The following is a 12753-nucleotide window of genomic DNA, read 5'->3' on the forward strand; positions in this document are numbered from 1 at the left end:
AATTTTTTCAAAGGAAATGCTTCGGGACCACGGGATACTCAGTGAAGAGCATCAGGAGGCACCCCAAGGCATAGGGGCTGGGACTGGCAGTAGGATGCCTTGCGGTGGACAGCCGAGCTCGATCCTTATAAAAGCTTTTTAACTGCAGCAGCTTTAGTGGACGCTACTGGAGCTAGAATTACGCGGCTGCTGGCATGAGACTTGCCCTCCAATAGATCCTTGTAAATGGATTTAAAGTGTATTTATTCAAATTAGAGAGACAATTTAAATTAAAAAGCTTAGAGCTGCCTCCAACACAGGGGGGCTCGCTCGACCCACCAGCGGACAGGCACCAGTATTGGGAGAGGGGGGCTGGCCATCAGGGTTCACCATGGCTCTGGCACAAACCAGGCGACACGGAGGTGGCACGGGCAGGAGCGGACTGGCCGTGTCGGCTTCTCACTTTTTGGATTTTAGAAGGGCATGACATGCCTATATCTGTGTCTCCCCCTCCTTTTACTCCTCCACCTCTTTTATTTTCGCATGACTATATGTACTTGTCACTTTTCCATGTGTTAGTTTTGTCTTCTGAGCAGTTTGTCAGCTTTTGGACACCTTTGAAGGTGTTTTCTATGTGTTTCTATGTGTTTTTGTTTGCCTGCCATTGGTTTTAACGGTGTTCGAAGGTGTTCGACGAACAGTTCGACGAACATTTCGGCGAACACACGGGTGTTCGATGAACCGAACCGAACTCGAACACTACGGGGGTGGCTCAACACTACTTGCAATGCCCCTTACAAGAGCCATGCAGTACAGCATATTACAAACATATGTCCCATTATTGAGGAGTGGGTCTCCCATAGTATTTTCTTATGCTTTCCAAGCAAAAGCTGCCAAAAATTAGGACGGAGCAACTTGCAATGCCCCTTACAAGAGCCATGCAGTACAGCATATTACAAACATAAGTCCCATTATTGGGGAGTCGGTCTCCCATAGCATTTGCTTATGCCTTCCAAGCAAAAGCTGCCAAAAATTAGGACGGAGCAACTTGCAATGCCCCTTACAAGAGCCATGCAGTACAGCATATTACAAACATAAGCCCCATTATTGGGGAGTGGGTGTCCCATAGTATTTGCTTATGCCTTGCAAGCAAAAGCTGCCAAAAATAAGGACGGAGGAACTTGCAATGCTGGCACCCTGGTGGTATAGTGGTGGTGGAGGCTGAGGATAAGGAGAAGAAGATAAAACAGCCGAAACGAGGAAGCATATACCCATGTGTGGGTGTGAAGCGGTGCATGTGAATACACCTCCCGAAATAACACAGTGGATTTGACTTTATGTTACTCTGCTGTCATTTGGTGGTGATGAGAAGTCTGGCCCAATCCAGCCCTTGTTCATTTTGATAAGGGTCAGCTTGTCAGCATTGTCAGTTGACAGGCGAGTGCGCTTATCAGTTATAATTCCCCCAGCGGCACTAAAAACACGCTCCGATAACACGCTAGCGGCTGGGCAGGCCAGGACCTCCAAGGCATACAGAGCGAGTTCATTCCAAGTGTCCAGCTTGGATACCCAATAATTAAAAGGCACAGAGGAATCACAGAGGACGCTGGTACGGTCGGCAAGGTACTCCCTCACCATCTTTTGAAACTTTCCACTCCTTGTGAGAGTACCCCGCGCCTCAGGTCCTGTAAGCTGGGCGTGTGTCAGAAAACTGTCCAAGAACGTTGACAGTGTTCCCCTGCCTCTGCTGGATTGGAGTTGCATCTCTCTCGCCTGTACGCCTTGGTTGGGCAACAAACTGTGACCTCTGCCGCTAGCGTGTTCAGATGGGAATTTTTTTAAGAGTTCTGCAGCAAGGGCCTTCTGGTACTACCCCATTTTTGTAGACCTCTCCACCTCAGGAATAAGAGAGTGAAAGTTCTCCTTGTAGCGGGGGTCTACAAGTGTCACCAACCAGTAATGACTGTCACCCAACATTTTGTCAACGCGAGGGTCACGGTTAAGGCAGCGTAACATAAAGTCAGCCATGCGTGCCAGACTGGTAACGGGCAAGATTTCCGGGTCCTCACCAAGATGACGACTGACCATGCTCTCCTCCTCCTCCTCCTCTTCCTCCTCCTCCTGTCCTCAGGCCACCCACGCTGAACCGACGGTATGACACTTGTACAGGTACTACCGTCTACAACGCATGATAGCAGCTCCTGTTCTTCCTCCTCCTCCTCCTCTCCCTCATTGTCCCCCAATGCACGTTGGGAAGAGATGAGGCTGGGCTGTGTGTAATCGCCCGCTACGGCTTCTTGATCCATCTCATCATACTCTGGCTGCAATGCCTCCTCTTTAATTCTCTGCAGAGAGCATTGCAAAAGACAGACAAGTGGGATGCCGACACTAATGATGGCGTCATCGCCACTCACCATCTTGGTGGCCTCCTCAAAGTTTGCCAGGATCTTACATATGTCAGACATCCAGGTCCACTCCTGAGGTCTTATGTGTGGAGTCTGACCTGAATATCGACGGCCTTGTTGCAGCTGGTACTCCACAACTGCTCTCTTCTGCTCACAAATACTATGCAACATGTGGAGGGTAGAGTTCCAATGTGTGGGGACATCACACACCAGTCGGTGTGCCGGAAGCTGCAAACGCTGCTGCAACACAGCAAGGGCGGCGGAAGCTGTAGCCGACTTGCGAAAATGAGCTGACAGGCGGCGTACTTTCACGAGCAGATCTGGCAACTCGGGGTACGATTTAAGAAACCGCTGAACCACGAGGTTAAGCACATGAGCCAGGCATGGTACGTGTGTGATCTCACCTCGCCTCAGAGCCGCCACCAGGTTACGGCCATTGTCACACACGACCATGCCGAGATGTAGGTTCAGCGGTCTCAGCCACAGATCTGCCTGCTCTTTCACAGCTGTCCACAACTCACAAGCAGTGTGAGGTTTATCACCTAAGCTTATGAGTTTCAGCACAGCCTGTTTCCTCTTGGGGGAGGCAGTACTGCAATGCTTCCAGCATGTAACTGATGTGGTGATATCTGAGATGGAGGCAGAACATGAGGAGAAGGAGGAGGAGGATGCGCAGGAGCTGTACACTGTGGGGGCAACTCTGACTGACATAGGGCCCGCAATACTCGGTGTGGGGAGGATGTGTTCCGTCCCAAGGTCCGACTGGGTCCCGGCATCCACTATGTTTACCCAGTGTGCCATCAGAGAGATGTACCGTCCCTGGCCACAAGCACTTGTCCACGTGTCCGTTGTCAGGTGGACTCTCCCAGTAACTGCGTTGTTGAGGGCACGGCAGATGCTTTGGGACACGTGCTTGTGTAGTGCGGGGATGGCACACCAGCCAAAATAGTGTCGGCTGGGGACCGAGTACAGAGGGACGGCCACCGCCATAAGATTGCGGAAGGATTCCGTCTCCAGCAGCCTAAAAGGCAGCATTTGCAACGCAAGCAGTCGTGAAATGTGCGAATTTAGGACTGTGGCCTGTGGGGCGTTAGCTGCGAATTTCCGCTTTCGTTCAAAGGTCTGGGATATGAACAATTGAACGCTATGGTGGGACGTGGACGTGGACGTTGATGCTGTTTCTTGAGAAACTGCCATAACAAGTGAAGACTGAGAGGAGGGGGCATCTTTACATGCAGTATGGACAGGGGATTGCCTTGCACACACAACAGGGGGTTCTATTGCACGCACAACAGTGGAAGAAGCAGTGGTGACACCCGCTGACACTGGTCGTGGACCCTGGGTTTCGCCCCACAAAGTCGGGTGCTTTGCTGCCATGTGCCTGATCATGCTGGTGGTGGTCAGGCTGGTAGTTTTGTCATCCCTGCTGATGTTGGCATGGCAGGTGGAACATATGGCCTTTTTGGGTTTATCAGCAGAGTCTTTAAAAAAATTCCAGACTCTGGAAGACCTACCGCTTGCACTGGCAACATCCCTCGTGTTGGTGTTACGGGGAACGGTTGCCTGCCTTCTGTCTGCGGCCACCACACTGCTTCTTCCTTGCCTGTTGGGGTACTCTGCCTCCCTCCCCCTGTGTGCTGCTGGCCTCACTCTGCATGTCCTCCTTCCACATTGGGTCAGTTACTAGATCATCCACCACCTCCTCCTCTTCCATTTGCGCACCACGATCCTCCTCCTCACTTCCTGGCAATTGTGTCTCGTCATCATCTACCTCTTGTGACAGATTGCCAACGTCGACTTCCTGTGGCCGTGGCTGTTCAAATATTTGGGCATCGCTACATAGGATCTCCTCTTCCACCACTTCAAGCGTATCAGACGAGGGGCCCAAATATGGAAATGGACCAGTGAACAGCTCTTCAGAGTGTCCAAGTGTGGGATCATTTGCTGTCTGACGACACACGGCATGGTGGGAGGAAGGAGCATCAGGGTGAGGAGGAGTATGTGGTCGAGACTCACGGCTACTAAGAGTTGACCGTGTGGAAGACAGACCGGAGGTGGTGGTGCCCAGGTAACTGGAAGTATTATCTGCTATCCAATTAATAACCTGTTCACTCTGATCAGTTCTCAATACTGGTGTTGTTCTGTGCTTCCCTAGTAATTTGGTCAAAAAGTGGGAGCGAGAAGATGTGGCTGTTGGTTGTGGCACATTTTCACCTTGGCCACGGCCCCGTCCTCTGCACGAACCATCACCAGAACGTCCACTTCCACGTCCCTTGCCACGCGCCTTGCCCATTGTAAATGAAGTAAAATAGCTTACACTTGCACTATCAATGGAAAAAGGGTAATAAAGAGTAGATTAGAACCGTGGAAGAGGAAAACCACAGTTATTGTTTACTGGGGTATACCACACTTTTTTAAATAGAGATATTTGCGGCTGAACAGTGAGCGACATACTCAAACTGCTTTTTTTTTTTTTAGATTCCAAAGGCCCAAAACTGGATAGTACAGCGATTTGACCCGTGGAACTGCGAAACCACACTGGGATGTCGGGCCTACACAAGACTATTTTCAACAGATATATTTTTGTGTCACAACAGTCAGGAGACAATACTGTTTTTCTTTACGGAAAAAACTACCAAAAGCTGAGTAATAGAGATTTTTTGCCGTGGGATGGCAAAACCACAGTTATTGTTTACTGGGGTATACCACACTTTTTTAAATAGAGATATTTGTGGCTGAACAGTGAGCGACACACTCAAACTGTTTTTTTTTTTAGATACAAATGGCCCAAAATGGATAATACAGAGATTTGAACCGTGGAAGTGCAAAACAACACTTCTGTTTCTCTAGACTACATCAGACTATTTTCAACAGTTATATTTCTGTCTGAAAAATCAATCAGAGACACGCTTTTTTTTTTGGGGGGGGGACACCAAAAGGTTAATAAGATGGGTATTTGTACAGTGTGAAGGAGGAAAAAAAAAGGAGGATTTAGATGATAAAAAAAGGATTTTTCCTGGCCCCCGACACCTGGTGCTAAGTCCAGGAATTTCAGGAACAGGATGTCACGCTGTCTCTGTGTACTGGAGGTAGGGGGCCTAAGCTGACCCTAAGCTGGGGCCCTGACTAATCCCTCTACCTGGAGGTACTGTTAAAGGTACAGAGGTCCAGGCCGCCAGCGTAACCCCTACCTCCTGAGGATCCCTGCACCTAAGTAATCTAGTCCTGAGAAGGACCCCTGATCACAACAAAAGGGGACAGGTAATAATATGCCCACACTCAGTACTTAGACGAACGAGACAGTACAAGGGTAAAACCAAAACCACCTTGCATACAAAAACTACAACAGAGGGAACACCAACGGGAAAGGAGATAAATGATAAAGCGAGGAAGGGAAAAAACACTCCAAATACACTTAGCTCTGGAACTCCAAATACCACGATCCGCTCTGTTAGTCTGCATGAAATGCTTTCACCGACACTTCCCTAACAGACCGGCAGGCATTTGAAGGAGTCTCACTACAGCAGCATTGATTGCAGCTGGGCGAGGCTGGACCTCGTCTAGCACAGAGAGAGAGAGAGAGTTAACTCCCTCACTGCCGAAAAACACAAAGCACCAAAACCTCAGCTGCGAGAAGTCAGGCTGTGTAATCGTGACGATCTTCGTGGCGACACACCCGTGACAGTACCCCCCCTTCTACGAGGGGCCTCCGGACCCTCAGGGCCAGGTTTATCCGGGTGAGTCGTGTGGAAGGCCCGAACTAATCGGTCTGCGTTAATATCCGACGCAGGAACCCACATCCTCTCCTCAGGACCATACCCCTTCCAATGAACCAGGTACTGAAGGGACCGGCGATTAAAGCGTGAATCGATGACCCTCGATACCTGGAACTCCAAGTTACCATTGACCACCACTGGAGGGGGACGTAAAGGTGACGGTACCACCGGCGCCACATACCTCTTAAGCAATGATCTGTGGAACACGTTGTGAATTTTAAACGTAGGGGGGAGGTCAAGACGGAATGCCACCGGATTAATTATAGAACTGATCTTGTACGGCCCGATGAACCTGAGACCCAGTTTCCAGGAGGGAACCTTAAGTTTTATATTCCTGGTAGACAACCATACCCGATCTTTCACACTTAGGTCCGGACCAGACACTCTCCTCCTATCAGCCATATGTTTGTATCGGTTCCCCATAGTATTCAGATTCTTCAGCACCCCTCTCCGTACTGAAGCGAGTGATGAGGAAAATCGTTCCTCCTCAGGAACCCCCGAAGAGCCCCCCCTACTGAAAGTACAAAACTGGGGGTGAAAACCATATGCCCCAAAAAACGGGAACTTACCAGTGGACTCGCTCCGCCTATTATTAAGAGCAAACTCTGCCAGAGGTAAGAAAGAAGCCCAGTCCTCCTGGTTCTCTGACACAAAACACCGGAGATATGTCTCCAAGCTCTGGTTCATACGTTCCGTCTGACCATTGGTCTGAGGATGAAAAGCCAATGAGAACGATAAATGCATCCCCCGCCATGTACAAAACGCCTTCCAGAATTTGGACACAAACTGAGACCCCCGATCTGACACCACCTCGGAGGGTACCCCGTGAAGCCTCACAATCTCCCCAATGAACACCTGCGCAAGAGTTTTAGCATTAGGAAGAGCAGGAAGAGAGATAAAATGTGCCATCTTGCTGAACCTGTCCACTACAACGAGTATGACCGTTTTACCCGAAGACGGAGGGAGGTCCGTAATAAAGTCCATAGACAGATGAGTCCAAGGACGCTCCGGGATCTTCAAAGGTAAGAGGGCCCCAGACGGACGGGTATGTGAGGTCTTAGAGCGTGCACAAACCCCACAGGACGCGACAAAAGTTACCACCTCCTTATGTAAGTTAGGCCACCAAAACTGATGCGAGAGGAGATCCACAGTTGCTTTACTCCCCGGGTGTCCTGCAAAAACTGAGTTATGGTGTGCCTCGATCACCTTTTGTCGCAACTGATCTGGAACAAACAGTCTCCCCAGAGGTCCAACAGGGGCGTCCCCCTGAGCCTCCAATACCTCCTCCTCAAGCTCAGAGCATACTGCCGAAACCACCACCCCCTCCTGAAGGATAGGAATCGGGTCGTCTGTATTCCCGGCCCCAGGGAAACTACGAGATAAGGCATCCGCCTTTACATTTTTTGACCCAGGACGATATGTAACGACAAAATTAAACCTGGTAAAAAACAATGACCACCTAGCTTGTCTGGGATTCAGACGTTTCGCGGACTCCAGATATAGCAGGTTCTTGTGATCGGTGATGACGGTGACCGGATGGACTGCCCCCTCTAAAAAATGGCGCCACTCCTCAAAAGCTAACTTAATGGCCAAGAGTTCCCTATTGCCGACATCGTAATTCCTCTCAGCAGACGACAGTTTTTTAGAGAAAAAGGCGCACGGATGCCACTTACCAGGGGACGAACCTTGTGACAATACTGCTCCCACCCCTACCTCGGAAGCGTCTACCTCTACAATGAATGGCTGTGACGCATCAGGTTGAATGAGTATGGGTGCCAAGGCAAAACATTTTTTCAAGGAGGAGAATGCTTGACAAGCCTTGTCAGACCACCTAGAAAAATCCGTCCCCTTTTTAGTCATGTCTGTGAGAGGCTTAACCATGGACGAGAAATTACGAATGAACTTCCGGTAATAATTAGCAAACCCCAGGAAACGTTGTAGTGCCTTAAGATTCTCTGGCCGATCCCACTCAAGAACTGCCCGCACTTTCCCAGGGTCCATACGAAAACCGGACGCTGAAACCAGGAAGCCTAAAAACTGGAGTTCCTGTACGGCGAACACACACTTTTCCTATTTGGCATACAGTTTATTATCCCGCAAGATCTGTAACACCTGCCTAACGTGCTCCTGATGAGACACCAGATCCGGCGAGTAAATTAAGATATCATCCAGATATATGACAACAAACTGTCCCACCAGGCGGCGAAAAATGTCATTAACAAAGTGTTGGAACACCGCCGGGGCATTAGTCAGACCGAATGGCATGACAAAGTTCTCATAATGCCCCTCCGGAGTGTTAAACGCTGTCTTCAACTCATCCCCCTCCTTCATCCTAATCAGATTGTACGCCCCCCTGAGATCCAACTTAGAGAACCATTTGGCGCCCACGATCTGATTAAAGAGATCGGGAATAAGTGGGAGCGGATACGGATCTCTGACCGTAATCCGATTAAGTTCACGGAAATCCAGGCAAGGGCGTAGGCCTCCATCTTTCTTCTTAACAAAGAAGAACCCCGCAGCCACCGGTGAAGATGAAGGTCTAATATGCCCCTTAGCCAGACTTTCTGAACTATAATCCTTCATGGCCTGCCTCTCAGGACCAGAAAGGTTATACAACCTAGCTTTAGGTAACTTGGCCTCAGGGAGCAGTTTTACAGAACAGTCATACTCGCGATGAGGAGGTAGTTCCTGACACCCTTTCTCCAAAAATACATCCTCAAAGTCCGCCAGAAATGGAGGTAAGATCCTAGGAGTAACCGCACCGATGACCATATTCATGCAGTTTTTATTACAGAATTTACTCCATTGGCTTATCTCTCTGGATTGCCAATTAATAACCGGGTTATGCTTAGTTAACCAAGGAAGGCCCAACACTATAGGAGTGGGAAGACCCTCCAACACGTAGCAAGACAACAGTTCTTTATGTATCGCCCCCACTTGAAGTTTTACGTTATGCACAGCTTGCAAAAAACTTCCCTGACCGAGAGGCCTGGCATCGATCGAGAATATGGGGATGGGTTTAGCCAACTCACTCAATCGCATACCTTGAACCCGGGCAAACCGAGCGTCCACCAGATTAGCCCCGGCCCCACTATCCAGAAGAACAGATATCCTCTCAGTTCTCGTACCCACCACCACCTCCGCCGGTACGAGAAACTGAGACGAACCTAGGGACGAATTACCTACTCCCAGATTGCCGTCCACCACACAACCTGGGATCAACAGTTTTCCGACGACTCTTCACTCTGCAAGGGACGGGATGGACACCCCCCAATAAAATGTCCCTTTCTCCCGCAGAAGAAACACCTTCCTGTCTTATGTCGCACCACCGGTCCCCTCCCCCGAAATGATGTCCCTCCTAATTGCATAGGCTCCTCTGGACTGACCAGGGGAACCACCATATGAGGGGACCTTGTAGGAGGTGGAGTCATCACAGGGGGTGGAGTTATCCCGCACCTCTCCCGAAGCCGTCTGTCAATGCGAATAGCAAGGGCCACAGCGGCTTCCAGTGACGCGGGAGAGTCATACTGTGCCAACACATCCTGTAATTTGTCGGATAAACCTTGACAAAACTGGCTCCTAAGAGCCGGGTCATTCCACTGGGTGTCAGTGGCCCACCTACGGAACTCTGAACAGAATTCCTCCGCCGGACGATCTCCCTGCTGGATCCTACGTAACTTAGATTCAGCAAGGGAGATCCGATCCGGGTCATCATATACAAGACCCAGAGCAGCAAAAAACCTATCCACTGACTGGAGAGCCGGGGAGCCTGGGGGAAGAGAGAACGCCCAAGATTGTGGGTCCCCTTGTAGGAGCGAGATGACAATTCCCACCCTTTGTTCTTCACTCCCCGATGACCGAGGCCGCAGCCGAAAGTACAACTTACATGCCTCCCGGAAAACAAAAAACTTGTCCCGCCCCCCAGTGAACCTGTCAGGGAGAGCTACTTTAGGTTCTGGTCCGGCTTGCTCCTGAGGATACAAAACCTTGGACCTAACGTCCGCCAACTCCATGGACAAACTCTGCAACTGCCGAGCTAGACCGGCTACTGGATCCATGGTAGCTGGAGAAAATCTAAGTGGTCGGTGAAAATGTCACGCTGTCTCTGTGTACTGGAGGTAGGGGGCCTAAGCTGACCCTAAGCTGGGGCCCTGACTAATCCCTCTACCTGGAGGTACTGTTAAAGGTACAGAGGTCCAGGCCGCCAGCTTAACCCCTACCTCCTGAGGATCCCTGCACCTAAGTAATCTAGTCCTGAGAAGGACCCCTGATCACAACAAAAGGGGACAGGTAATAATATGCCCACACTCAGTACTTAGACGAACGAGACAGTACAAGGGTAAAACCAAAACCACCTTGCATACAAAAACTACACAACTACAACAGAGGGAACACCAACGGGAAAGGAGATAAATGATAAAGCGAGGAAGGGAAAAAACACTCCAAATACACTTAGCTCTGAAACTCCAAATACCACGATCCGCTCTGTTAGTCTGCATGAAATGCTTTCACCGACACTTCCCTAACAGACCGGCAGCCATTTGAAGGAGTCTCACTACAGCAGCATTGATTGCAGCTGGGCGAGGCTGGACCTCGTCTAGCACACAGAGAGAGAGAGTTAACTCCCTCACTGCCGAAAAACACAAAGCACCAAAACCTCAGCTGGGAGAAGTCAGGCTGTGTAATCGTGACGATCTTCGTGGCGACACACCCGTGACACAGGAGCACACAGGACTGTAATGCAGCGTTTGCTGGTATAACCACTGTGTCTCCTATACAGCCTGCCTGCCTGGTATCTGGGATGGATATTAGTCCTGAAAAGGACTGTTTGTTTGTTCTGGCAGCCTTTACAGACCCTACACTAACTATTTCGCAGTTTATATCTCTCCCTAAATCAGCAGCGCTGTCCCTACACTGTCTAATCCGGAGCGACTGTGTCCAAGATGGCGGCGCCCGGTTTTAAATGCTCGAGGTGACGCTGTGCGGCCAGACAATCACTGTAATGCCCACAACCAACATGGCTGCAGCATTACAGTGACTGGCTGGCAATCCCTGCATGTTCATTGGCTCTGTAAATAGCGCCAAACATGCAGGGCGGAGACCCGAGCTCCCGCCCGAGTAACCCGGAAATGCTCGGTGCTCTCCGAACATCCCGAGTAGCGTGATGCTCGGGCGAGTACCGAGCAGTGTCGAGCATGCTCGCTCAACACTATTTTTGACCACTTATAAAATGTGTTCAAAGTGCTGCCCATTGTGTTGGATTGTCAATGCAACCCTCTTCTCCCATTCTTGACACACTGATAGCAACACCGCAGAAGAAATGCTAGCACTGGCTTCCAGTATCCGTTGTTTCAGATGCTGCACATCTCGTTTCTTCACAGCATAGACAATAGCCTCCAAATGACCCCAAAGATAAAAGTCTAAGGGGGTCAGATCGGGAGACCTTGGTGGCCATGAAATTGCTACATGATGATGTATTGCCCTCTTTATGCACTGAAGAAGGCACGTTCCCTGAGTTTTTCCAACAAGATGGTGCACCTCCAATTAATGGGTGCCAGGTTCGAGCATTCCAACATGAACAGTTTCCTGGAAAGTGGATTGGTAGTTGTGGGCCAGTTGAATGGCCACCAAGGTCTCCCAATTTTTCAGACTGACTGACCTTCATTTCTTAAAGTAATGATGGTCACTTGTTTTTCTTTACTTAGCTGCTTTTTTCTTGCCATAATACAAATTCTAACAGTCTATTCCATAGGACTATCAGCTGTGTATCCACCAGACTTCTGCACAGCACAACTGATGGTCCCAACCCCATTTATAAGGCAAGAAGTCCCACTTATTAAACCTGACAGGGCACACCTGTGAAGTGAAAACCATTTCCGGTGACTTCCTCTTGAAGCTCATCAAGAGAATGCCAAGAGTGTGCAAAGCAGTTATCAAAGCAAAAGGTGGGTACTTTGAAGAACCTAGAATATAAGACATATTTTCAGTTGTTTCGCACTTTTTTGTTAAGTATATAATTCCACATGTGTTAATTCATAGTTTTGATGCCTTCAGTGTGAATGTACAATTTTCATAGTCATGAAAATACAGAAAAATCTTTAAATGAGAATGTGTGTCCAAACTTTTGGTCTGTACTGTATATATTGTATATATGTATGTGTGTGTATATATACAGTGGGGAAAATATCTATTTTGAAAGTTTTCCCTCCTACAAAGAATGGAGAGGTCTTTAATTTTTATCGTAGGTATACTTCAACTGTGAGAGACAGAATCCAAAAATAAACAACAGAGAATCATATTGTATGATTTTTATATAATTCATTTGCATTTTGTTGCATGAACTATGTATTTGATACAATAGAAAAGCAGAACTTCAGAATTTTGTACAGAAACTTTTGTTTGCATTTACAGAGGTCAGACGTTTCCTGTAATTCTTGACCAAGTTTGCACACACTGCAGCAGGGATTTTGGCCTACTCCTATATATAGATCTTCTCCAGGTCTTTCAGGTTTCCGGGCTATCACTGGTTAACACTGAGTTTCTGCTCCCTCCAAAGATTTTCTATTGAGTTCAGGTCTGGAGATTGGCTAGGC

At 48.9% G+C, this 12753-nt stretch overlaps 1 protein-coding gene across 2 annotated transcripts in view; it reads right to left on the reverse strand.

The window, feature by feature from the left end:
- Nucleotides 1-12753, reverse strand: part of LOC141164964 (teneurin-2-like) — a 2056926-nt gene that overhangs the window by 1286124 nt on the left and 758049 nt on the right. The gene's annotated exons all lie outside the window — the stretch shown is intronic.

Source organism: Phyllobates terribilis, unplaced genomic scaffold (assembly GCF_046119375.1).
Source record: "Phyllobates terribilis strain yellow unplaced genomic scaffold, ASM4611937v1 Scaffold_11__3_contigs__length_659146591, whole genome shotgun sequence".
Taxonomy (NCBI): Eukaryota; Metazoa; Chordata; class Amphibia; order Anura; family Dendrobatidae; genus Phyllobates; species Phyllobates terribilis.